This window comes from Aedes albopictus, chromosome 1 (assembly GCF_035046485.1).
Source record: "Aedes albopictus strain Foshan chromosome 1, AalbF5, whole genome shotgun sequence".
NCBI classification, from domain to species: domain Eukaryota; kingdom Metazoa; phylum Arthropoda; class Insecta; order Diptera; family Culicidae; genus Aedes; species Aedes albopictus.
Genome location: NC_085136.1, coordinates 178,107,778 through 178,132,072, shown reverse-complemented (window position 1 = coordinate 178,132,072; position 24,295 = coordinate 178,107,778). Strand labels below are relative to the sequence as shown.

The 24,295-nt window shown below is 39.0% G+C and overlaps 1 protein-coding gene across 1 annotated transcript in view; it reads right to left on the bottom strand.

The window, feature by feature from the left end:
• Nucleotides 1-13,423, bottom strand: part of LOC134285324 (glutathione hydrolase 5 proenzyme-like) — a 441,742-nt gene extending 428,319 nt beyond the window's left edge. The window contains exon 1 of the transcript XR_009996291.1: nt 9,054-13,423. The gene's annotated coding sequence lies outside the window, so the exon portion shown is untranslated. The remainder of the gene's footprint in view (nt 1-9,053) is intronic.
• Nucleotides 13,424-24,295: the final 10,872 nt, after the last annotated feature.

The window sequence follows — 24,295 nt, the reverse complement described above, 5'->3', positions numbered from 1 at the left end:
ACTTGGGTTCGTATGCAATTTTTTTTCGACGGGTATAATTTCAAATATTTTGCTGAGTAGTTACCATTCTCCGTTAATAGTTTTCTTTGTTTTTTTATTGTTTTCTTAAATTGAAATGGAAAACATATAGGGTATGAGTGCATAAGTAATTTATGCTTACCGGAGGCATTAGCTCGTTGTTAACCCATTATTTGAAACACATTTTAGTTAGAAACCCGATCATTGCCAAACATGACTATTCAATGCATTTAAAAGGCACTCAAGTGCTACCGTATTACCCCGCAAATACGACACCGACTGTTGTCGTATAACCGGGGTAAACTTTTAATTCGACAAACTGGTCACCCTACACCACCATGCTCATTGATTTGATTGATTTGTCTTTATTAAAGAGACTTTCAGCCCTTGGCTGGTTCGTCTCTATCCTGAACAAGAGGTGAGCCAGAAGGGCTCACCCGGGAAAATACAATATACGATACAATATCTGTCAATGGCTGTCAATTTTTACATTTTATTTTTCTTCTTTTTTTTCTTTTTTTTTGAAATTTGTTTTAAATTTTCGGGTCCGGGGTCCAGGGGCCTGCGGCTCCTTTCGTGCCTCGTCTTGTCGGTCGGGTTGGTCGCAGGGGGTCTGTTCCATCGCTTGTTTGGAAGAGGGTGCGGCTTACCGCTCGGGTTCCGGAAACGGGGGTCCGAGGTGCCGGCTGGTGATTGGTAGGGGATGCTCTTCGAGGGTTACGGGCTAGCTGCTCGGTTCCTGGGGTCGGGCTGCATCGGGCTCTTCCGACCAGGCTGGTCGTGGTTGTGGGCGTGTTGGTGAGGGTCGCTTGGGGTGGGGCTTACCACTCGGGTCCCGGGGAATCCGAGAGGGCCGAGGTGCCCACGACCGGGTTGAATGTAGAGGTCCAGTGTCAGGTGGTAAGCTGAGCTTCGTTCGACCAGGCTGATCAAGGTTGTGAGGGGTGTTGGTGGGTGGTCGCTTGGGGTAGGTCTTACTGCTCGGGTCCCGGAAATCCGAGAGGCCCGAGGTGCCCACGACCGGGTTGAACGTGGGGATCCAAAGTCCAGAGCTGGTTTCTTTGGGGGTTCGACCGGGCTTGGTCGTGGTTTTTGGTGGTTGCTTGGTGGGGGGAGGGGGCTTTCCGCTCGGATATTGGCGTCCCGAGGGGTCCGAGGTGCCCTCCGGTAGTTTTCGGGTTTCGGTTTCTGCTGCTTCCATTGTCCTGCCGACGCTGAGGTCGACCCGTCCATGCCGGTCCCCTGCCGGCTTCCGGTTGGATGGCATCCCCGACTGCCGGAGGGTATGCTCCGTATCGCCGGTTTCTTCCCTACAACGCCGAGGTCGGCCCGTCTATGCCGGTTGTCTTCCGGCTTCCGGTTGGACGGCGCCCCGACTGTTGCAGGAGGTTAACCATTGATATTCTCCTTCGGTTATAGATGTCCGACCTTGGGGGTCGTTGTGGCCTTTGATTTCTGCCGATCTCCTTCCACTACAGTTTCCGACCTTGAGGGTCGATATGGTCCCGGCGAGGCCGGGGGGTCCGGGGCGAGGGGGGCGACACATCCACCCAAGTAACCATTAAGCCGTAAAAATGGCATTAAATCGGCTCTATAGTCGAATGTAGAACCTGGCTAACAGAGCTAATTGGTTCTATATCCTCTTATAGAGCTGCTCAAAAGCCACTTTTGGCGAATTGTTCGGCTGATATACGGCCAACTTTGAAATATCGTACCAAGTCTCTGGAGCGAAAGTTCCCAGGTAACATCTAAGCACTGTTCTGAGCATTATAACAGCCATATAACAGCTTTTCAGTGCTAAATAGCTCTATATAAGCATTCCTAATGCTTATGGGCACTATAACCAGTAAGAACTAAATTAAGCCCTGTAAGCCTATATAAAGCCTACAAGCTGTAAAGAAGTTTGTCAGTGCTGTCACAGGGCTTGGAGCACATGACGTTTATATCAATCAAAATAGATTTCGACCAAAACAGACTCGAGTCGGTCATGATCAATACATTTTAAACATCCATGTTGGAATGTTTATCGGAATGGTGTTGTTAAATAGATAATGGAATCTGGTTATGTTAATTATTCCATTTTTTTTTTTTTCAATCAAGACAAACTCCAGCTCGTTTCCCTATTCTTCTGAAACGTTTCCCGAAAATTTATATAAACATTGCATCTCCTGCTTCATTTCCTGCGTTCGTCACCACCAAGCTTACCACTGAATCATCCTCATCCCATATCATTTTCAACCCTCGAAATGCCCAAACTGTTTTGTTTTTCATGGTTTAAATACTAGTTTGATCACACCATTCCCATGGTGCATTGGTGGAGCAGATGAGAAAGGGAACAGACTTGGACTTGATCAGGAACCCGGAGGACAACAGCTAGAATCTGGATAAAGTAGCAAAAAAGCAACTTCAATGGAAGCGAAGGAAGTTAGAAAAGAACAGGAGATAAACAAAATATTTTTTTTTCTTTTTTCTTTGTCTCACTTTTGACAACTTTCGCTCCAGAGACTTGGTACGATATTTCAAAGTTGGCCGTATATCAGCCGAATAATTCGCCAAAAGTGGCTTTTGAGCAGCTCTATAAGAGGATATAGAACCAATTAGCTCTGTTAGCCAGGTTCTACATTCGACTATAGAGCCGATTTAATGCCATTTTTACGGCTTACTGGTTACTTGGGATTCCAACATGGATGTTTAAAATGTATTGATCATGACCGACTCGAGTCTGTTTTGGTCGAAATCTATTTTGATTGATATAAACGTCATGTGCTCCAAGCCCTGTGACAGCACTGACAAACTTCTTTACAGCTTGTAGGCTTTATATAGGCTTACAGGGCTTGATTTAGTTCTTACTGGTTATAGTGCCCATAAGCATTAGGAATGCTTATATAGAGCTATTTAGCACTGAAAAGCTGTTATATGGCTGTTATAATGCTCAGAACAGTGCTTAGTGGTTACCTGGGCAGATTATCACATTTTTACCAAAAATCTTACGCATCTTTTGCACTGTGCATTATCCGTTTCCATCTTGACATCTGCTTTCCATCCAAAATCTATCTCAAATCCTTTTTTCAAACTATTCACATCTCTTCAATCTAATGCGATCGACGTAAACAAAGCAAGCGATTTTGTTGCCAAACGTCAAAACAGATCGCAACCCTTGCAGTGAATCGCGCAATTAAAGTTGATCGTCGGGAGGAAACAGGATCTCCGCCTACCGTATCCCGAAGGAAAGGAACCGGAGCAACCCGGCCGTGTGAAAAGCGAATGGAGCAAAGCAGTTGACACAGGCAATGTATCTCCACCGTTTGCAGCCAGAGCTAGGGCCGTATTCCGCTTCCGAGACTGGTGAGTGATGGTTCTGGTCGTCGAGATTGTCGGCCACTCCCTTTGCATTGCTGGTCTGCTAGGCGGAATGAAGCGAAAAAAGTATGTCCGAATCTTAACTAACGTTTAGAAACTGATTACTATTAATATTTTTAGGCACCGCCGTCGGCATTCACTCAGTGAGGAATTCGAGGATCGGTGACAGGTACCTAATTTGATACCAGTAATAGTCGGTCTACTAAAGGCTTTCGGGACATGATGCTCTCTCGGGATCAGACCCCGTTTCCACGATTGCTGCTCCTTTAGTGACATTGCTGTTCCTCGCAGCGGCTGCCATGCATCCTAAGCATTCAGCACTCCTTCATCCCACGGCCACCGATATGGTTTACCTCTTCAATCGGATGCTTCATTCCGCTACACACAATCATTTCTAGCAACTTGATAGGCTACCCAATCCAGCCCGATTATAAACCAGTGCCCTATTTTAACCCATTAAGCCGTGGAAATTAGACGAGGTGTCAGAGTTTACTATTATGGAAATAATTTTGTTTGAAAGAAATTCTCAAAAATCTAGGAGGCAAAATAGTTGCTACTGCTCGTTTAGGCCACCAGCGTGGGTGTAAAAATCTTGCCACTGCCCATTTGGGTACTTTGTTTATCTTGGATATGCCAAAAAGCCCGAAGGGTTTTTCAAGTGGACTAAGCTGTCCCCATTGGCACAACAGTCCCATGTGAATAGGAAACCCAGCAAACATGGGACGGTTATGCGAATAGGGGCAGTAAGGCTAACCCACAATATTTTTGCATAGGTTCAGCTCTTGGTTATTTCATAAAATATTTGCTAAACCATCAGCTTTACAACAGTTCAGAACCAAAAAACACCCATAGTTGTTAGTGTGCGGTGGTATGGCGCGAAACGAATGAAGCCGGGCGGCATACATGTTCTGGATCCTTTGGAACTGGTGATGATCAAATGCACCGATCTGAATTAAATATTGCTCGTAAGATGAAACTGATTCGTTACTTCAAATCAGAAACATTTCTGGCAATAGACTAAGTCTGTCATTCAATTTAGCTTAGATTCCTATGTACTGCCTATGTTCGCATATCCGTCCTATATTTGCTGGCTTTCCTATACATGTGGGGCAATTATGCGATCATAGGCAGTGCAGATTTGACAATTTTCATGTCGTTTGCAAGAAATGAGTTGCTTTCAAAAAATAGTAGTTATTGTTATTGAAGAGGGAAACAGAACCTATAATGGGATGGAAAGGGCGGTCATCAATATGTATACACAATCAGTACAAAATACCTATCTTTTTGAAATGTACCACTTCGTAAAATTTTACAATAGGACCAATTTATAAACTACTCTTAGAAGAGCTCTATTAGTTTCGGCAGTCCTGTGGGCACCGGATTTATTACGGCTTTCCTCGGTCAACTGAGTTTTGGTGAACTGGCTTTAAAACGATATCACGCACTGATAGGTATAGAAGGTCTAGACTCTGGCATCGCTCATGATCAAGTGATACTGTGGAGTTTTTGGCAGCTTGCAGTAGTCACAAGGGATCTGCTTCACCCAGAGAGCGTTGCGTTGCCGGACTTTCGCTCAGGGTAAGACAATTCAGCAAACACCTGACCATGTTTCCGATCACCTTTTGGATCATATCAAAGTTGGGCTTTTCACTTTACATCACTTTACAGTTTCCCGACACGATGTTCCTGTTAGTGATAACACTCGTGATTATATATATATATAGAGATTCACCATGCACATTTTGAAACAAGTAAGCCCTGTCGAATCCAAACCGGACGCAAAGCTTGCCCCTGCTGGATACTGAAACGGCGTTGCTACACATGGCACAATTGGCACGCACCGAGTTCTGATAAACCCCAAGACATTTCTAGTTGTCGTTACAAAAGTCCATCATCTCCCACTGAAGTGTCCTCTCCGTCAGCTGGAAGCACTGGGCACATCGTCGCATGTTGCTCGCCTCGCGATCCAACTGAGCGTGTTCGGCTTCCTCTTCGCTGTGTTCTACGGCCTTGGCCAGCTTCTGTGGTTGCTCCGGTTCGGTAGGACAGACTCCTACTTGGACTCCTAACCCTTACCGACGGTCGCTTCAGCTGGAACAAATCCTGGAGTTCCGTCATCAAAAGATTCAGACAATCGTCCTGATAAACGAACAACTCATTGTCGTCCTGAATTATTTACACTGCCTGATAGAAAGATTTGCTGGAGGACTCGTTGGAGGGTGCCACAGAAGAAATCGCTGGACATTTTTCGAGAAAAACCAGCTGGAGTATTTTCCGGACGGAGCTGCTGAAAAATTGCGGTAAAATTGCTGGAGCATGTATTCTCCACTCTCCCAGAGGAACTTCAGGTTTTGTTTTTTTCTAACGAAAACAAAGTGACTAGTTCTGACATACTATGTGAAAAAAGGCCAACTATTTTTTTTTGTACCAGCTCACACTCACGCTTTATTTGACGACATTTCTCGGTCTAATTCAATATTATTACGCCAATTAACTCAAATACAAGGTAAATAAATGCTTAGATAACTATGTAATCCATATTTTACTGGACTCAGTTGCGTGAGTTAACGTATTTGTTTGTAAAAATCAATTACACCCTTTTCACATTTTTTACTGGACTGGCCTCCGCACATCTGTTCTATCCATTCACATCTCCTTCCATCTCAAAGCAGCGCTCGCAGGATTTGGAAGTGGATGCAGTGCAAAAAAATCTGATAGTTGCACACTGATCTAAAAAAGTAGATGCATCTATGTCGGCATCTATTGGACGATTTAGATGTGTCGCCCCCCTCGGTCCGGGGTATTGATAGTTTTGTGGTTTGGTGGTTCCGTGGTGGTGGGGCTCTGCCCGCCGGTGGTTCGTGGTGGTTTGGAGGATCGTTTTGTGGTACGACTTGTCACTTGGGTCCCAGGAAAGCCCGAAAACGTGTCGAACCAGAGGGGTAAGACGGTATATATGTGATGTCAGTGCACTCCGATGCACGTTAGTGTCAAAGTTACGTTACAATTAGCGTATGTCATTTGCTCGTTGCAAAGCAAATATGCTGCAACAGGTGAACGGCCGCTGTTGTAGATGGCTTCCTATGAAAATATAGCGACTGGCCGTTGGTTTTTTGGCTATATCTCTCAAACGGTAAGAGATTTGATTTTGGCGTCAAAGAACGAAAGGAAGAACATTAGTTTTTGCGCTAGGAAAAATTTTGTTCAAAATAAGCTTTGATGCAGACGGTACTTTTATCAGCATTTTTAGACGTTTTTTCTCTATGGTAAAAAATTTTCCAAGAAACTTTTTTCTGAATGTATTTTTATTTGATTGCTGAGGTAATTTGGCGTCAATTTCACTCAAAAAGTTTGTTCTACGATGCATAGTTTTTAAAATATGATTTTTTGAAGTTTGGGGTATTTTACAAAATTTTGAAAAATCATGAAATTTCATCTAGCGTTTTCCGGAAAAACAGTACACTATTTTTTGATTTTTTTTAATTCCATGTATGATCATATATCCACGACCTCTACTGCCCCCACTCGCATAACAGTCCCATTTGACTTTTCATCACTTTTGAGTTAACGTTATGAATAGTCATCATTTTTTATGTACTTCCAAAAATACCAATAAAAATTACGAATTTTTATGTCAATGTGTGAAAAAAATACCAAGTTATGAGCGTCCCATATCAAAAGTACCCGCATAACAGTCCCATCATGGATTTTTGTGTTACGTAACACAAAACTGAACAACTTTGTAGTGATTGTAACATTTTTTACAGTTATATATTCATGTGAAAAGCAATCTGTGAAAGTTTCGAGATGATGGAAATATTTTTAAAATTTTGGCGAATTTTCAAAATTTTATATGGAAACAAGTTTTCAAACTTCAAATGCCGTTTTCTCAATTCCTACTTTTTGCAAATGGGACTGTTATGCGAGTGGGGGCAGTCTAGCTCTGGTGAAATTTTCATTGAAATCGGAGACCCTTCGGCCCAAAGTGTTTGATAATAAAAAAAAAATCCCCAGCTGCAACATCTTAATACCAAACGGAAGAACAGCTTGTGTTCAAAAAGGAATGTTTCTACTGAAAAATCACAGAGTGGGATTCGATCCTAGGTCCTCGGCGTGATAATCAAGTAATCTAACCATCACTCCAGGTCCACTCCACCATTCGTCGAATTGTTCATTCGACTTAATGCCACATGCTTCTTCTTCCACAACAAAGGGTTTCGATCAAATGTCCACTCGACCACACGTACTTTCGGCCAAATTTCATTCGACCAAACGTCATTCGACCAAATGTCATTCGACCAAACGTCCTAAAGCCGAAAAAAACAGCCACAAAAGATACTACGTACCAAAATAAATTTCGCGAAAAAGAACCAGATTTTAAAGGAGACGAAATAGTTTTTAGTACGGTACAAGGTACCTTCTTCTTCTTCTTCTTCTTGGCGTAACGTCCTCACTGGGACAAAGCCTGCTTCTCAGCTTAGTGTTCAATGAGCACTTCCACAGTTATTAACTGAGAGCTTCCTCTGCCAATGACCATTTTGCATGTGTATATCGTGTGGCAGGCACGAAGATACTCTATGCCCAAGGAAGTCAAGGAAATTTCCTTTACGAAAAGATCCTGGACCGACCGGGAATCGAACCCGTCACCCTCAGCATGGTCATGCTGAATACCCGTGCGTTTACCGCCTCGGCTATATGGGCTACAAGGTACCTATAAAACGGAAAACTAAACCAAAATTCAGAAAAATAAAAATCCGAGCAAACAGACAAAAACCGGTAATAGACTCTAGAGGAATAAAATTCCATAAATTCAAAACTAAAAGAAAACGTAAACACTAATTGTAAACATTCTTTTTCCTACACCTGTCACCACTATAAACGATACTGATATGGATATGCCTGGCGAAAACAATCTCAACCGGAGCCAACCAAATACAAATTCACGATCTAACAAATAATCCTGGACTCATATCACTACAACTTGGAAACGGCAGAATCAAGATAGAAGCGTACGAAATATTCCACATAGTTGATGCTAAGCCTTTAGAACCAACTTTCAGTAAACTCAGAACGATTGTTAACGACTTGAAGATTTACAAAGTAGAAGACTCTATTATACTATTGAATAAAAAGCTAGACATGATTGAACATTCTTACAGAAAAAAATGTACCCACAGTAAGGTTTCTAGTAAGAAACATAAGAGGACTTTATAATGGTATTGGTAATATGATAAAAGTTATAACCGGAAATTTGGACGATAATGATCTTGTTAAAATTAATACAATATTTGGTTGGAATTTTTTTTTATTGCAGTTGTTTGTAAAAATTATCATATTTTCTATTGCTTGAAAATCAATTATTTATAGGAAATTTTGATTTATTTAGGCACTTTTCGATTTGTTTAATGGATATTTTATAGTTTGTTATAACTTCTACCCCTATCTATTTATTGGCAATTTTGGAATTATTTATGTTTTTTTTAGTTTGTTATGGAGCGTACAATTGGCTGCCTGATTGAAATGAATGTCAGTTATCAAAAATCCACGTGAATGAGAACCACTTTCATAAAACAAAAAAAAAGCATGAAATAAATAATCTCGTAAACGACATTTGCGTAGACATAAGCCGACATAAAACTTGACTATTCTTCTGAAAAATATAGTATGTAAGTTACCTTTCCATAATCTGCATTGTAAAAAAATGATTAGAATTCACAGCTAACACTTGCAAAAAAAAAGTAATACGAAGGTGACTTAAAAGGCAGCTCCACTAGACCAACAGCTTCGAGGATGTTTGATATTAATTTTTTATGCACACATATTGTTTGAGGTATGAAATTAAACACCAAACGCAAACACGTTGAACACGCAGTGGTTCTCTTGATAAGTCACATTCTATCACCACGAGGAAACGAAATGAACTGAAAAAGGAATCACGCAACAGATTATTTAAATAGAATTATTTTGTTAGATTTTGGCGCTGTACTAATTCCGACGCGTTGATAACATGATTAAATAAGGTATGCCTTACACATGTACGGTGATCGGCACAATAAAAAAAATCAATCATATAGTGGTTACAGTTTCAAATCAAAACTATACGCACATGGAATTTGACTTAAAAGTGAATTGGTAATACTTTGAAATATTGTAAATATCTAAGGGAGCGTCCATAAATGGCGTAGCTTTTTAGGGGGAAGGGGAGTAAGGGATTATGTGACGAACCACGTACACTCCCGTTCAAAAGTTTGGGGTCACCCCCTCAAAAACATGTCATTTTTTTAGGCCCATATCTCCGCCAATTTGCGTCCGATTTCAAAACCCTAGGTTTCATTCAAAAGATAATAGGTCAAAGAAACTTTGAACATGATTTAAAAGAAACTTTTTCAAAAAATTTTGTATGTAAAATTAACCCAAAGTTGCCAAATTTTCTAAAAAATGAATATAAACTTACGGCAGTGTCGCTGGAAGTTGGGTCGACCAAATTTTAAGATGAGAGCGGTAATATGACCCATTTTCTATAAGCTTTCAACTGCTTTTTACAGAACTTAGCTAAAAAATCTAGAAAAAAAGTTATTAAGTAAATTAATCCTTGATGTCATCGACCAAAAGTTTGGGGTCACCCCTCAATATGATGTATCGGCCAAAAGTTTGGGGTCACTTTCGTAAAACATGGAAAAGTGATTTGGTGATATCTTCGTCATCTATTGTTCAATTTTGATTATTTTTGGCTCATTTCAAAGATAATTCACTAAATTTACGTTTGATGTCTTTAACTTAACGTATTCAACAATTTTTGTATATAAAAGTGTTATGTAAAGTTAGCACATTTTACCACGCTTCAAAAAATGAGGCAACTCTACGTTAAGTTTTAGTATGTAAATTTCAACAAATATGTGTGGTTCAATGTCTATGCAGTAAGTATCATTCATTTTGTTTCAAATAAGCCAAGAAGAATTAAAATTGAATGAAAGATGACAAAGATATCAACAAATCACTTTTCCATGTTTTACGATAGTGACCCCAAACTTTTGGCCGATACAGCATTTTGAGGGGTGACCCCAAACTTTTGGTCGATGACATCAAGGATTAATTTACTTAATAACTTTTTTTCTAGATTTTTTAGCTAAGTTCTGTAAAAAGCAGTTGAAAGCTAATAGAAAATGGGTCATATTACCGCTCTCATCTTAAAATTTAGTCGACCCAATTTCCAGCGACACTGCCGTAAGTTTATATTCATTTTTTAGAAGATTTAGCAACTTTGGGTTAAGTTTACATACAATTTTTTTTGAAAAAGTTTCTTTTAAATCATGTTCAAAGTTTCTTTGACTTATTATCTTTTGAATGAAACCTAGGGTTTTGAAATCGGACACAAATTGGCGGAGATATGGGCCTGAAAAAATGACATGTTTTTGAGGGGGTGACCCCAAACTTTTGAACGGGAGTGTATGTTAAAATTATTACTATCCAACCTGTATATGGTACGGGACAATATGCTACGATGGGGAGGGGGGTAAAAGCCGGTCAAAAATGCTATGAAATTTATGGACGCTCCTTTAGTGTATATAACAGAACATATCTCCAGCAAGAATATCGAAAGCAGCCCCTATTTCAATTACGCTTTTTGCATAGTCATACCCATCGCAAAATCAATCGAATCGTCTGACTGTTAATTTTAGTGTGTTAATTCGTGTGTCTTAGTGATCGACAACGGCATCCTACTTAATAAATATAACTATCTCTTAATAATATAACTCTATCCCGTCTGCACACCTCTCTCTTAATAATATAACTCTATCCCGTCTGCACACCTCCTCGCAACACGACCGTACCGCTGCTGTTTGCAAATTTCTTGCATACGATCCCGTCCACTGCTACACGCAGAAAAATGAGGCTTGTTTAAAACAATAAAACACATGCACGGTGTCAAAATTTTGATTATTATCGAACTTTCATGTACCTCGGATTTTTCTTCATAGAATGTTAGAATTTCGGCTATAATGTATAAATGCAAAATTTGAAAATATTCTATCGGGGAAAATTTGAGTTAGGTGAGTTTTTGGCTATTTTTCATACTAAAAATCAATAACTACTATTTTAGTCCAAAAAACGTCCCATACAAAATGTATGGAAAAATGTTCACCGATGAAGTATTTTCTAGTTGTCCGATTATGACTATATAGCCCAAAAACTAATCATTTTCGAAGAAAAATCCGAGGTACATGAATGTTCGATAATAATCGAAATTTTGACACCGTGGCATGGTTGATTTTCAAACTGACCATTTACTTATTTCAAAGTTATATTTCTTTGGTCTTACGTAGAGTTTATCGATCAAAACAACCAATTCCCATCATTTGTTTCAACAAAATGAGAACCACAAACATGACCGGAAGCACTCACACAACTTTAAAATTCTTACCCCAACATCGCCACAACGAAGAAAGTGTAGCAAATCTATCACTCCAACTTCCAAGTGCACACAGAAAAATGAGGCTTATTTAAAACAATAAAACACATAGTTGATTTTCAAACTGACCATTTACTTATTTCAAAGTTATATTTCTTTGGTCTTACGTAGAGTTTATCGATCAAAACAACCAATTCTCATCATTTGTATCAACAAAATGAGGACCACAAACATGACCGGAAGCACTCACACATCTTTAAAATTCTTACCCCAACATCGCCACAACAAAGAAAGTGTAGCAAATCCATCACTCCAACTTCCAAGTGCAGTTTTGGCCGTGATGGATAACACGCTGGCACTCAAGACAACAGCCACAAAAAGTTGGTCGGTTTCGCCTTCTTTTTTTTTTTTTATTCGTTCTCGCTTCCATCCGCTCGACGAGTGTCTTAAAAAAGATTTCCGAGCTGCCGCGGGAGCAGCCATCACCAACACAATCACAATCCGGCATTGTTAGAGACAAAAGTGCAGAGTTGTTTAAAACAATTTGGTATTTTATGTTGAAACTATCAAATCTGTGTTTGTTCTAACAAACTGTCAAAAATTTCGGCAAATGAAAATATTTGTATTATCAAACAATGGAACAGTTCAGTTTTAACTAGAAATCAGTTTGTCGTTATAGCAAACTGAAAATTGCTTGATTTGAACTAGAATTTAATTGTGTTCACAATTTATTTTTCTACGTGCACCGTTGCAGACCAGCAGGATCATTACTGCTGTTTCACCACCGTGTTTTGCACATTTTTTGACCACGATGACGTCGATTTGTCATTCATGCGCTAACGAAATTACCGACTTGCGTGTAACTTGTCGTGGGTTCATTTCATCCAGCTTGTTGCAATATCGCTTCATTTGCGTTCGATGAGGTGATGGATACCCGACTAGAAAATTGTAACAAAAATATAACATAATCCTAACAAATCATGATATTTTTTACTCATTGTGATATAATCATGATCAACATCCTTGGTATTTTCAAAATACTATAACTCAATTATATCACATTATGTTATAAATGTTATTACATAACTCATTGTATTATAATTTAGTTTTTAATCTTCGACATTTGGGAAATATTGTAACAAAATTATATCAAATTATGATAGAAACCAACAATCTTGAGGCTAAAATTCATATCACATTTTGTTATAATTTTGATATGATTATAACAAAATAGGTTATAATCTTGATAAGGCCAGTGTACTTTTTGTAACAATTTTCGTTATTTTAACATCATCCTGCAGCTACTTTATAACATAATAAGTTAGAGAAAATTATTATAACATCATAATACAATATGATACAAACTTGATATAATTTTCTAGTCGGGTAACGAGCAGCTTTCTTTAAGGAGAAACTTCAAAAAGGGCGGCCAGAATAGGGCACTGCATTGTTTTGATTTTGTATGGGGTTTTGATGTTTCTTGGCCTTGTTGTTTACAAAATTTCTGTAAGAGTGAAAGAGAAGGAATGAATTTCATGCAGTGCCCTATGGCCGACTTGGTCCCCTACTCACGTTTTCAAGAGCACCAATCTTGAAAATTCGTTAACAAACGCTCTCGATTTGAAAAAGCTGCCTCTTTTTGCAAGTGAGCAAAGCCAGGATAAACAATGGTGTTGTTAAATAGATAATGGAATTTGGTTATCTTGATTATTCCATTTTTTTCAATCAAGACAAACTCCAGCTCGTTTCCCTCTTCTTGTGAAACGTTTCCCGACCATTTATATAAACATTGCTTCTCCTGCATCAATTCCTGTGTTCGTCACCACCAACCTTACCACTGAATCATCCTCATCCCATATCATTTTCAACCCTCGAAATGCCCAAACTATTTTGTTTTTCATGGTTTAAATACTAGTTTGATCACACCATTCCCATGGTGCATTGGTGGAGCAGATGAGAAAGCAACGGATTTGGACTTGATCAGGAACTCGGAGGACAACAGCTAGAATCTGGATGAAGTAGCAAAAAAGCAACTTTAATGGAAGCGAAGGAAGTTAGAACAGAACAGAAGATAAACATTTTTTTTTTCTTTTTTCTTTGTCTCACTTTTGACAACTTTCGCTCCAGAGACTTGGTACGATATTTCAAAGTTGGCCGTATATCAGCCGAATAATTCGCCAAAAGTGGCTTTTGAGCAGCTCTATAAGAGGATATACAGGGGATACTCAAAATAACTGGGACAGGTAAAATTTTCAATTTAAAAAAAATGTTCAACTCGCTATAACTTTTCGAAAAGGGCATCAAATAGGGTGCGGGCACCGCCCAAGTAACCATTAAGCCGTAAAAATGGCATTAAGTCGGCTCTATTGTCGAATGTAGAACCTGTCTAACAGAGCTAATTGGTTCTATATCCTCTTATAGAGCTGCTCAAAAGCCACTTTTGGCGAATAATTCGGCTGATATACGGCCAACTTTAAAATATCGTACCAAGTCTCTGGAGCGAAAGTTGTCAAAAGTGAGACAAAAAAAAGAAAAAAAAATGTTTATATTCTGTTCTTTTCTAACTTCCTTCGCTTCCATTGAAGTTGCTTTTTTGCTACTTCATCCAGATTCTAGCTGTTGTCCTCCGAGTTCCTGATCAAGTCCAAATTCGTTGCCTTTCTCATCTGCTTCACCAATGCACCATGGGAATGGTGTGATCAAACTAGTATTTAAACCATGAAAAACAAAATAGTTTGGGCATTTCGAGGGTTGAAAATGATATGGGATGAGGATGATTCAGTGGTAAGGTTGGTGGTGACGAACGCAGGAATTGATGCAGGAGAAGCAATGTTTATATAATGAAACTACCCGCGACGTCCATACGTCTATGGAGTGGACGTCCGTACGCCCTTAACTAACTCACCTCGGACTATTAAACTCTCAGGGTCGGCCTTATCGCACTAAGGGATACTTACGCTGCATGAAATGGCAACATTCTAATAAGATACACCTCTTATCACCTCTAAGCACATGTAAACTAACAATTTAATTCGATACATACAAAATTCTTTTATTCAACGGTTTAGCTACACTTTTTCTCTGACTCACTGCTTTTCCGGATCCTTGGCAACCGTAGCGATCTGCGTCTGTGGCGTTCGTCGTAGCTTGACCGGGTACGTAGTTCCCCATCCAATGAAAAGGGGGGGGGGGTCGTTGGGGTTCTTCGGTATTACAGGAGCTCTTGATACAGCCGTGTGGTAACGGACGGCACTCTGGCACTTTGGAAAGCGGTGCGAACACCAAACTTCTAATGACGGTAGTGTAAATCTTATAGAACACTTTAGGATCGTATGTCCCGAAATTGGCTTGGAGGAACTGATTTGCCTTCTTCACTATATCCGACAACGCTGCTCGGCTGCGAGGCACAACTCTTTCACAATTAGCAGACCGACTTTATGCAACGAGTCACTAAAAATATAACTTTTAAAAAACACTCCGTTCTGATAAACTTTCCGGCCACGAATAAGAGACTGTTCTAGGGGCAGAGCCCGCTTATATCCTCGATCGGTAAACCATTTCCAGCACGCCTTACGCATCAACACGCGCCTGGCGATTCCATCAGTTACATCAGCTTCTCAGCAGTCGCCGGTTGAAAAGCAGAGTCTTTTTCCCTACTCTAGAGCGCCCTATCGGTTCTAACGAACAACATGTGCTGTTTTTTTTATTCGAACAAAGTTAAGCTTTATACAAACTAGCTCGTCTTTTGACGTTTTCACCTACTTCTGTCGTTTTTCTTTTTTTTTTTAATTTTATTTACAATACATTTTCTAGTTCCTTTATGTCAAACCTGAATCAAAAGTCTAGCAATTAAGGATTAGAGGTGTAAACTTCGTTGAAGGTTACAATATCTCTCTCCTCAGGGAAAAAAATTACAAAGGTTTGTAATTTTTTTATTTTCATGTTGATCAGTTTTAATTAATAATGTCATCTTCTTGCATAGGGTACTTGCGGTCCGGATATTTTTAGCAGTTAGATATACACATTGTTCTCGAGTCAATCTAATTACCATTTGTTTTTCGGAGACATTCAACCACTCCACACATTATTGCCATTGAGAAAATACTCTCTCGATTAGCAGTTTACCGTATTAAGCCCTCATTGAAAGGCAATTGAAAGATCCTTAACTGTCCTATATCCACTAGCATTCATCCTCATTAACATACACTATTTTGTTGGGCCCAACTTAACATACATTCTTCCACACGCACTCATACTCTCATGCACGCTTTATACCTAGCTAAACTAATTTTATTCTAATTTACTACTAACTGTACAATTTTCTTAGGTAGAGTTCTAGACGTGTCGTCTGGGAACTCTGGTCGAAGGCGACATTCTGCCTTTCGGTCAACTATTTTTTTTAATTTAAGAAACTAAAATCAGTGCTAAATTGCTTTGTTTTCGAAAATCTATTGTTGATTTCGAACTCGAGATACTCAATTCACATTTGACATATCAAATTAAACTGTCAGAGGTGCTATATGGTTATTTCCACTATGGTTATATTTGCCATGATGATAATAATAATGAAAATTAATAAGTTTTTCATCCCAGCACTACTGTTCTTGTTTCAGGAGCAAGCAGACCATAGAATATTTGCTCATGACCAATATATGAACCTATCCTGCTCCAATGCATGTTTAGAAGACGAGCCAAATCGAGCTGTGAACCGTAGGAAATCAAACGGCTGTTGAAAAGAGATGGGTTGCCTAAAAAAATTGAAACAAAATAATGCTAACTTCTACATGAAATGGTGTCATTCTGGTTCCGAAGAGGATAATCCTATGCATCGACCGTTTGGACGCTGATCGAGGTGTGGTGGTTTACGAGTTATGATTTGATCATTAAACGATCTCATCCGAGCTTGAATGGAGTAAAAGCTATGTTGATATTTCTTACGAATTGGATTTCGTGAAAAGTGCTCTTTTCGACTATTCAGATTGTAAGATCCTTTGTAATTATCGTTAGTAACGAGGTTTTGCTGAAGTTTGGAGCACTCGGGCCCCACGTTGGGCGCCAATTGAAACTACCCGCGACGTCCATACGTCTATGGAGTGGACGTCCGTACGCCCTTAACTAACTCACCTCGGACTATTAAACTCTCAGGGTCGGCCTTATCGCACTAAGGGATACTTACGCTGCATGAAATGGCAACATTCTAATAAGATACACCTCTTATCACCTCTAAGCACATGTAAACTAACAATTTAATTCGATACATACAAAATTCTTTTATTCAACGGTTTAGCTACACTTTTTCTCTGACTCACTGCTTTTCCGGATCCTTGGCAACCGTAGCGATCTGCGTCTGTGGCGTTCGTCGTAGCTTGACCGGGTACGTAGTTCCCCATCCAATGAAAAGGGGGGGGGGGTCGTTGGGGTTCTTCGGTATTACAGGAGCTCTTGATACAGCCGTGAGGTAACGGACGGCACTCTGGCACTTTGGAAAGCGGTGCGAACACCAAACTTCTAATGACGGTAGTGTAAATCTTATAGAACACTTTAGGATCGTATGTCCCGAAATTGGCTTGGAGGAACTGATTTGCCTTCTTCACTATATCCGACAACGCTGCTCGGCTGCGAGGCACAACTCTTTCACAATTAGCAGACCGACTTTATGCAACGAGTCACTAAAAATATAACTTTTAAAAAACACTCCGTTCTGATAAACTTTCCGGCCACGAATAAGAGACTGTTCTAGGGGCAGAGCCCGCTTATATCCTCGATCGGTAAACCATTTCCAGCACGCCTTACGCATCAACACGCGCCTGGCGAATCCATCAGTTACATCAGCTTCTCAGCAGTCGCCGGTTGAAAAGCAGAGTCTTTTTCCCTACTCTAGAGCGCCCTATCGGTTCTAACGAACAACATGTGCTGTTTTTTTTTTATTCGAACAAAGTTAAGCTTTATACAAACTAGCTCGTCTTTTGACGTTTTCACCTACTTCTGTCGTTTTTCTTTTTTTTTTAAATTTTATTTACAATACATTTTCTAGTTCCTTTATGTCAAACCTGAATCAAAAGTCTAGCAATTAAGGATTAGAGGTGTAAACTTCGTTGAAGGTTACAATAAATGGTCGGGAAACGTTTTACAAGAAGAGGGAAACGAGCTGGAGTTTGTCTTGATTGAAAAAAATTGAATAATCAAGACAACCAAATTCCATTATCTATTTAACAACACCATTCCGATAAACATGCCAACAACAAAAATAATCCCATTTCGTCAATCCCGTCCGACATGGATGTTTAAAATGTATTGCCCAAGTAACCATTAAGCCGTAAAAATGGCATTAAGTCGGCTCTATAGTCGAATGTAGAACCTGGCTAACAGAGCTAATTGGTTCTATGTCTTCTTATAGAGCTGTTCAAAAGCCACTTTTGGCGAATTATTCGGCTGATATACGGCCAACTTTGAAATATCGTACCAAGTCTCTGGAGCGAAAGTTGTCAAAAGTGAGACAAAGAAAAAAGAAAAACAATATAATGTTTATCTCCTTTTCTTTTCTAACTTCCTTCGCTTGCATTCAAGTTGCTTTTTTGCTACTTCATCCAGATTCTAGCTGTTGTCCTCCGGGTTCCTGATCAAGTCCAAGTCCGTTGTCTTTCTCATCTGCTCCACCACCCAAGTAACCATTAAGCCGTAAAAATGGCATTAAGTCGGCTCTACAGTCGAATGTGGAACCTGGCTAACAGAGCTTATTGGTTCTATGTCTTCTTATAGAGCTGTTCAAAAGCCACTTTTGGCGAATTATTCGGCTGATATACGGCCAACTTTGAAATATCGTACCAAGTCTCTGGAGCGAAAGTTGTCAAAAGTGAGACAAAGAAAAAAGAAAAAAAATTGTTTATCTTCTGTTCTTTTCTAACTTCCTTCGCTTCCATTGAAGTTGCTTTTTTGCTACTTCATCCAGATTCTAGCTGTTGTCCTCCGAGTTCCTGATCAAGTCGAAATCCGTTGCCTTTCTCATCTGCTCCACCAATGCACCATGGGAATGGTGTGATCAAACTAGTATTTAAACCATGAAAAACAAAATAGTTTGGGCATTTCGAGGGTTGAAAATGATATAGGATGAGGATGATTCAGTGGTAAGGTTGGTGGTGACGAACGCAGGAATTGATGCAGGAATGAAGCAATGTTTATATAAATGGTCGGGAAACGTTTCACAAGAAGAGGGAAACGAGCTGGAGATTGTCTTGATTGAAAAAAAAAATGGAATAATCAAGATAATCAAATTCCATTATCTATTTAACAACACCATTCCGATAAACATGCCAACAACAAAAATAATCCCGTCCGACATGGATGTTTAAAATGTATTGATCATGACCGACTCGAGTCTGTTTTGGTCGAAATCTATTTTATTGATATAAACGTCATGTGCTCCAAGCCCTGTGACAGCACTGACAAACTTCTTTACAGCTTGTAGGCTTTATAAAGGCTTACAGGGCTTAATTTAGTTCTTACTGGTTATAGTGCCTATAAGCATTAGGAATGCTTATATAGAGCTACTTAGCACTGAAAAACTGTTTAATGGCCGTTATAATGCTTAGTGGTTACCTGGGCAATGCACCATGGGAATGATGTGATCAAACTAGTATTTAAACCATGAAAAACAACCTCGAAGGTTGAAAATGATAAGGGATGAGGATGATTCAGTGGTAAGCTTGGTGGTGACGAACGTAGGAATTGATGCAGGAGAAGCAATGTTTATATAAATGTTCGGGAAACGTTTCAGAAGAAGGGGGAAACGAGCTGGAGTTTGTCTTGATTGAAAAAAAAATGGAATAATCAAGATTACCAGATTCCATTATCTATTCAACAACGCCATTCCGATAAACATTCCAACAACAAAAATAATCCCGTTACACCAAACCCGTCCGACATGGATGTTTAAAATGTATTGATCATGACCGACTCGAGTCTGTTTTGGTCGAAATCTATTTTGATTGATATAAACGTCATGTGCTCCAAGCCCTATGACAGCACTGACAAACTTCTTCACAGCTTGTAGGCTTTATATAGGCTTACAGGGCTTATTTTAGTTCTTACTGGTTATAGTGCCCATAAGCATTAGGAATGCTTATATAGAGCTATTTAGCACTGAAAAGCTGTTTAATGGCTGTTAGAATGCTCAGAACAGTGCTTAGTGGTTACTTGGGTAATAATATGTCAACGAGGAAGCTGATGTACAATCAATAATGGAACATATTTCAATGGAATATGAAAATAACAGGTAATAAAATACACATAAGCCGGGGCCCGTAGCGTAGTGGCTACACGTGGATGGTCATGGGTTCGAACCCAGCCCCGGCACTTCGTCAGTTGCTCTTCCCCCCGAGAGCGGCTGGCACTTGACCGTCTTCTGAGCTCCACACGGTGTCAAAATTTCGATTATTATCGAACATTCATGTACCTCGGATTTTTCTTCGAAAATGATTAGTTTTTGGGCTATATAGTCATAATCGGACAACTAGAAAATACTTCATCAGCGAAAATTTTTCCATACATTTTGTATGGGACGTTTTTTGGACTAAAATAGTAGTTATTGATTTTTAGTATGGAAAATAGCCAAAAACTCACTTACTCAAATTTTCCCGATAGAATATTTTCAAATTTTGCATTTATACATTATAGCCCAAATTCTAACATTCTATGAAGAAAAATCCGAGGTACATGAAAGTTCGATAATAATCAAAATTTTGACACCGTGCTCCATAGCTCAAATGGACCCGAATAATACGATATTGGCGAAACGGCAACTCATAATGGACCCCCAATCGAACCGGAAAAGGAACAAGAACCACACATCAACATCCTCGTGCTCATCATTCTACCATGGACAGGGTAGAAATTGACAGCAGCGCAAAGGCTGCCACACGCATACCAGGAACCTACATATTATCGAACTTGCATGAACCTAAAATCTTTTTCCATAGGGTTTCAGCTTATGGTCTAACCTTTCAGAAAAGCCTTTGTTCAAAATATTCTATCGGTAAAAATTGAAATAAATCAAGTTTGAAGATTTTCTATCAAATGAGGTATATTCAGAGCATAATTTTGTATATCATACCGAACTGCAAACAACAAGGCATCGTGTGTGACCTGTCACAGACCCGATGGTCTCTTCTTAGTTTTATAAACATTATATTCACTTGTCATTTGTCCGGCATCTGTGTTATATGATCAGCCCAAGGGGGTCTGCCGTGGTTAATTAGTTCATTTTTTTTCTATTTTGTGGGCTTCGTGGTCATGCGGTTAGTGGTGGTAAACGTTTAGGTGTATATGTAGTAAGTCATGGAGTGAGACTCGGAAATAAACTTTTCGTGAAACGAAAAATTCCTAACTAGCTTCTGTGTGTTGTCGGTTATATGATGATAGTAATATTCAGTCCGTTCAGCGTCTGGCTGAAGACGGTGTGAGTTGCCATATTTATTTAATATTTTAAGTTACTTGAACATTCGCCGGTGCGATTGCCATACCAGCCATCTTCTTTACCCCTACCGAAATATCGCAGCTTTTTCCATCAGACTTTATTTACGTGGTTAGCTTAAGTTATGCCATCGTCCTGCTATCAATTGGGTGGAAAACAACTAAGAAGCATTAAGGAGGGCAGCAATGTGTGTGTGATGAGGCACACAGTATACCAGAAGATGAGGCACGCTATTTAACACTGTAAACTTCAATTTTGGACGTCAACTTGTGAGGTCATCCTTATCGTCCTTTTACTTGGATGAAATTGATGAGGAGTAATCGATCGTTCAAAAAGTCGTTTTTGAACATATTATTTTCAAAAACCCGTATTTTAGTGAAAAATTGAAGTTGCTTTATGAAAATTTCACTGCAACGTTAGAAAATATAGGATATGATGTGGTCGAAATTTGAACAATTGTAATCCAGTGATTTGGGCCACAACCATCGTCAAAGTTGAAGTACTTATTTGGATGCCCACAGTTTTCAATCCGTATTTATTTATTTATTTATTTCGTCAACCGTTTGTAGACTACATGCATACATAATTTGTTCTATATTCTATTGTATCGTACAGAGTTGAAATATTGTTTTTACGTTACGCGAGACATGGTCAAGTCGATAGATTCGTAATGCTTATTATAAATTAACATCATTCTATTGATTGGGCTGAATTTCGCATAATTTGTACGATGATGACTGATCGCAAATATGTTTCGATTTCTTAATTGTCGAGTCGGAGTATAAAAATTAAAACAGAATAGCAGATTGCTGCAATCTACACGTTGCGAAACAATGTCATTTACAAATGTTATCATAGCATATTCACGACGTTCCTTTAAAGTTTGTATGTTTATTAGCATACAACGTGATTCATAAGAAGGAAGTGGAAAAGTTGTCCATCTCAGTTTACGTAGAGCAAATAGCAAAAATTTTTTCTGCACCGATTCTATGCGTTCTTCATGAGTTTTCATAAATGGGGACCAAACAATACCTACTACAATATTCAAGAATCGATCTCACATAAGAAATGTACAATGTTTTGATAGTGTATGGATCGTTAAAGTTGATAAATCGCTTTATAAACCCCAGCATGTTGGTAGCTTTATGAATTATTGTATTGTAATGATCGATAAAACTCATTTTAGTATCTAAGATCACACCTAAGTCTCTAACTCTTTCACATCGTTCAACGATTTGATCCCCTAAGGTCACACTAGTTATATGCTGGTTCCTTTTTCTACTAAAGGTGATAGAATTACATTTTTTAACGTTTAACTGAAGCAAACTTTTATTACACCATATGTAGAACAAACGTATTTCGTTTAGATATATACTAGTGTCTTCTTCACTTTTGATTTCCATGAAAATCTTCATATCATCTGCATAAATTAATATCTTTGAATGCTTGAATATATAATATGCGTCGTTCACATATGAAATGAAAAGAAGAGGACCTAAATGTGAACCCTGGGGGACACCAGACGTTACATTAATGGGTTTAGATTTGCTACCTTCGAAACGTACTGTTTGTTGTCTATTTGTTAAATATGATTGAATCCAAGAAAGCAGTTTATCATCAATTCCTATTTTCGAGAGTTTGAACAGCAATAAAGGGATATCTATGCGGTCAAAAGCTTTACTAAAATCAGTATATAGAGCCTCCACATAATTGCCGTGGTCCATAGCATTTACTGTGAAATTTACAAACTCTAGCAGGTTAGTTGCAGTTGAGCGGCCCTTGAAAAACCCGTGTTGAGAATTCGTTATTCTGTTTTTCACTTGATTAAACATTTTTTTTATTAACAATGGATTCAAACAGTTTTGGGATACAAGAAATAATTGCAATTCCACGGTAATTTCGTATGTCGGACTTTTTTCCCGATTTGTATATAGGGATTAAAAATGAGTTTTTCCAAATACTGGGAAATGCAGATAATTCAAGGGACATGTTAAATAGCCAAAATAGAGGAGATGTCAACTCAATTGCAAGAGTTTTCATAAATACTGGGGGAATTCCGTCCGGTCCTGATCCTTTTGAAGCGTCCAAACTTTTTAAACTTGTTAAAACGTCCTCCACATTGATATAACTTACATGGACATCTCTTGAAAATGAGGGCATGAATGAAAAATATTCTAGATCACGATCATTCTCGGAGAAAGTCGTATAGATATCTTGGAAAAATATAGCGTAGAGATCGCAAATCTCCTTAGAGGTTTCAGCCGTTTTTTCATCTAATATCATTTTTGAGGGGAAATTACTTGATTTTGATTTAGTCTTAACATAATTGAAGAAATTTTTTGGACAAGACTTGATTTCGTTCTCAGTTTTCGCATTATACTCTTCGAGTGTTATATTGAATTTTTTGCGAATAATCAGACTTTCGCGACGAAATTGAAGTCGCCCCGAAATCGTACTTTTCTGTCATCTCCGACAGCTTTTCGCTTCCTATCCAAGATTCAGGCGAAATCAGCTTGGTTTGTTGTGAAAACAAGATCAGCTGATGGTTGCCGAACAATAAGGATGAACGTAAACTCGGATGTCCAGCTGATTTTGTTGTGTAAACATGATCAGCTGGTAGACAGAGAACAATGAGAGAAAATGGTAAACATTGAGACGGCCGGCGAAATCTGTCATTAGATCGGGCGAATTGCTAATGAGCAGCAACAGAGAGCGACAGCGAAACCGACAGCGAAATCGGAGAACGACGAAATTTATTGCACTGAAGTCTAAGTGGATAAAAAAATCGCAATACTGATGGCTGTATTTAATTGGTCACATATTTCCAAATATTTTTGTAGATTTTCATCAGTGTTATTCTTCTTATAAATTTTGTGAGCTTTTTGCTTCCGGTTTCTTAAATTTATGATATTTTTGTTGAACCAGACTGGATGTTTAAAATTTCCATGACGCCTTTTCATTTTAGTAGGAACTTCTTTGTCGATTATTTCATATAATATTTTATAGAAGGTACCAACCGCATTTTCAATATTATCTTC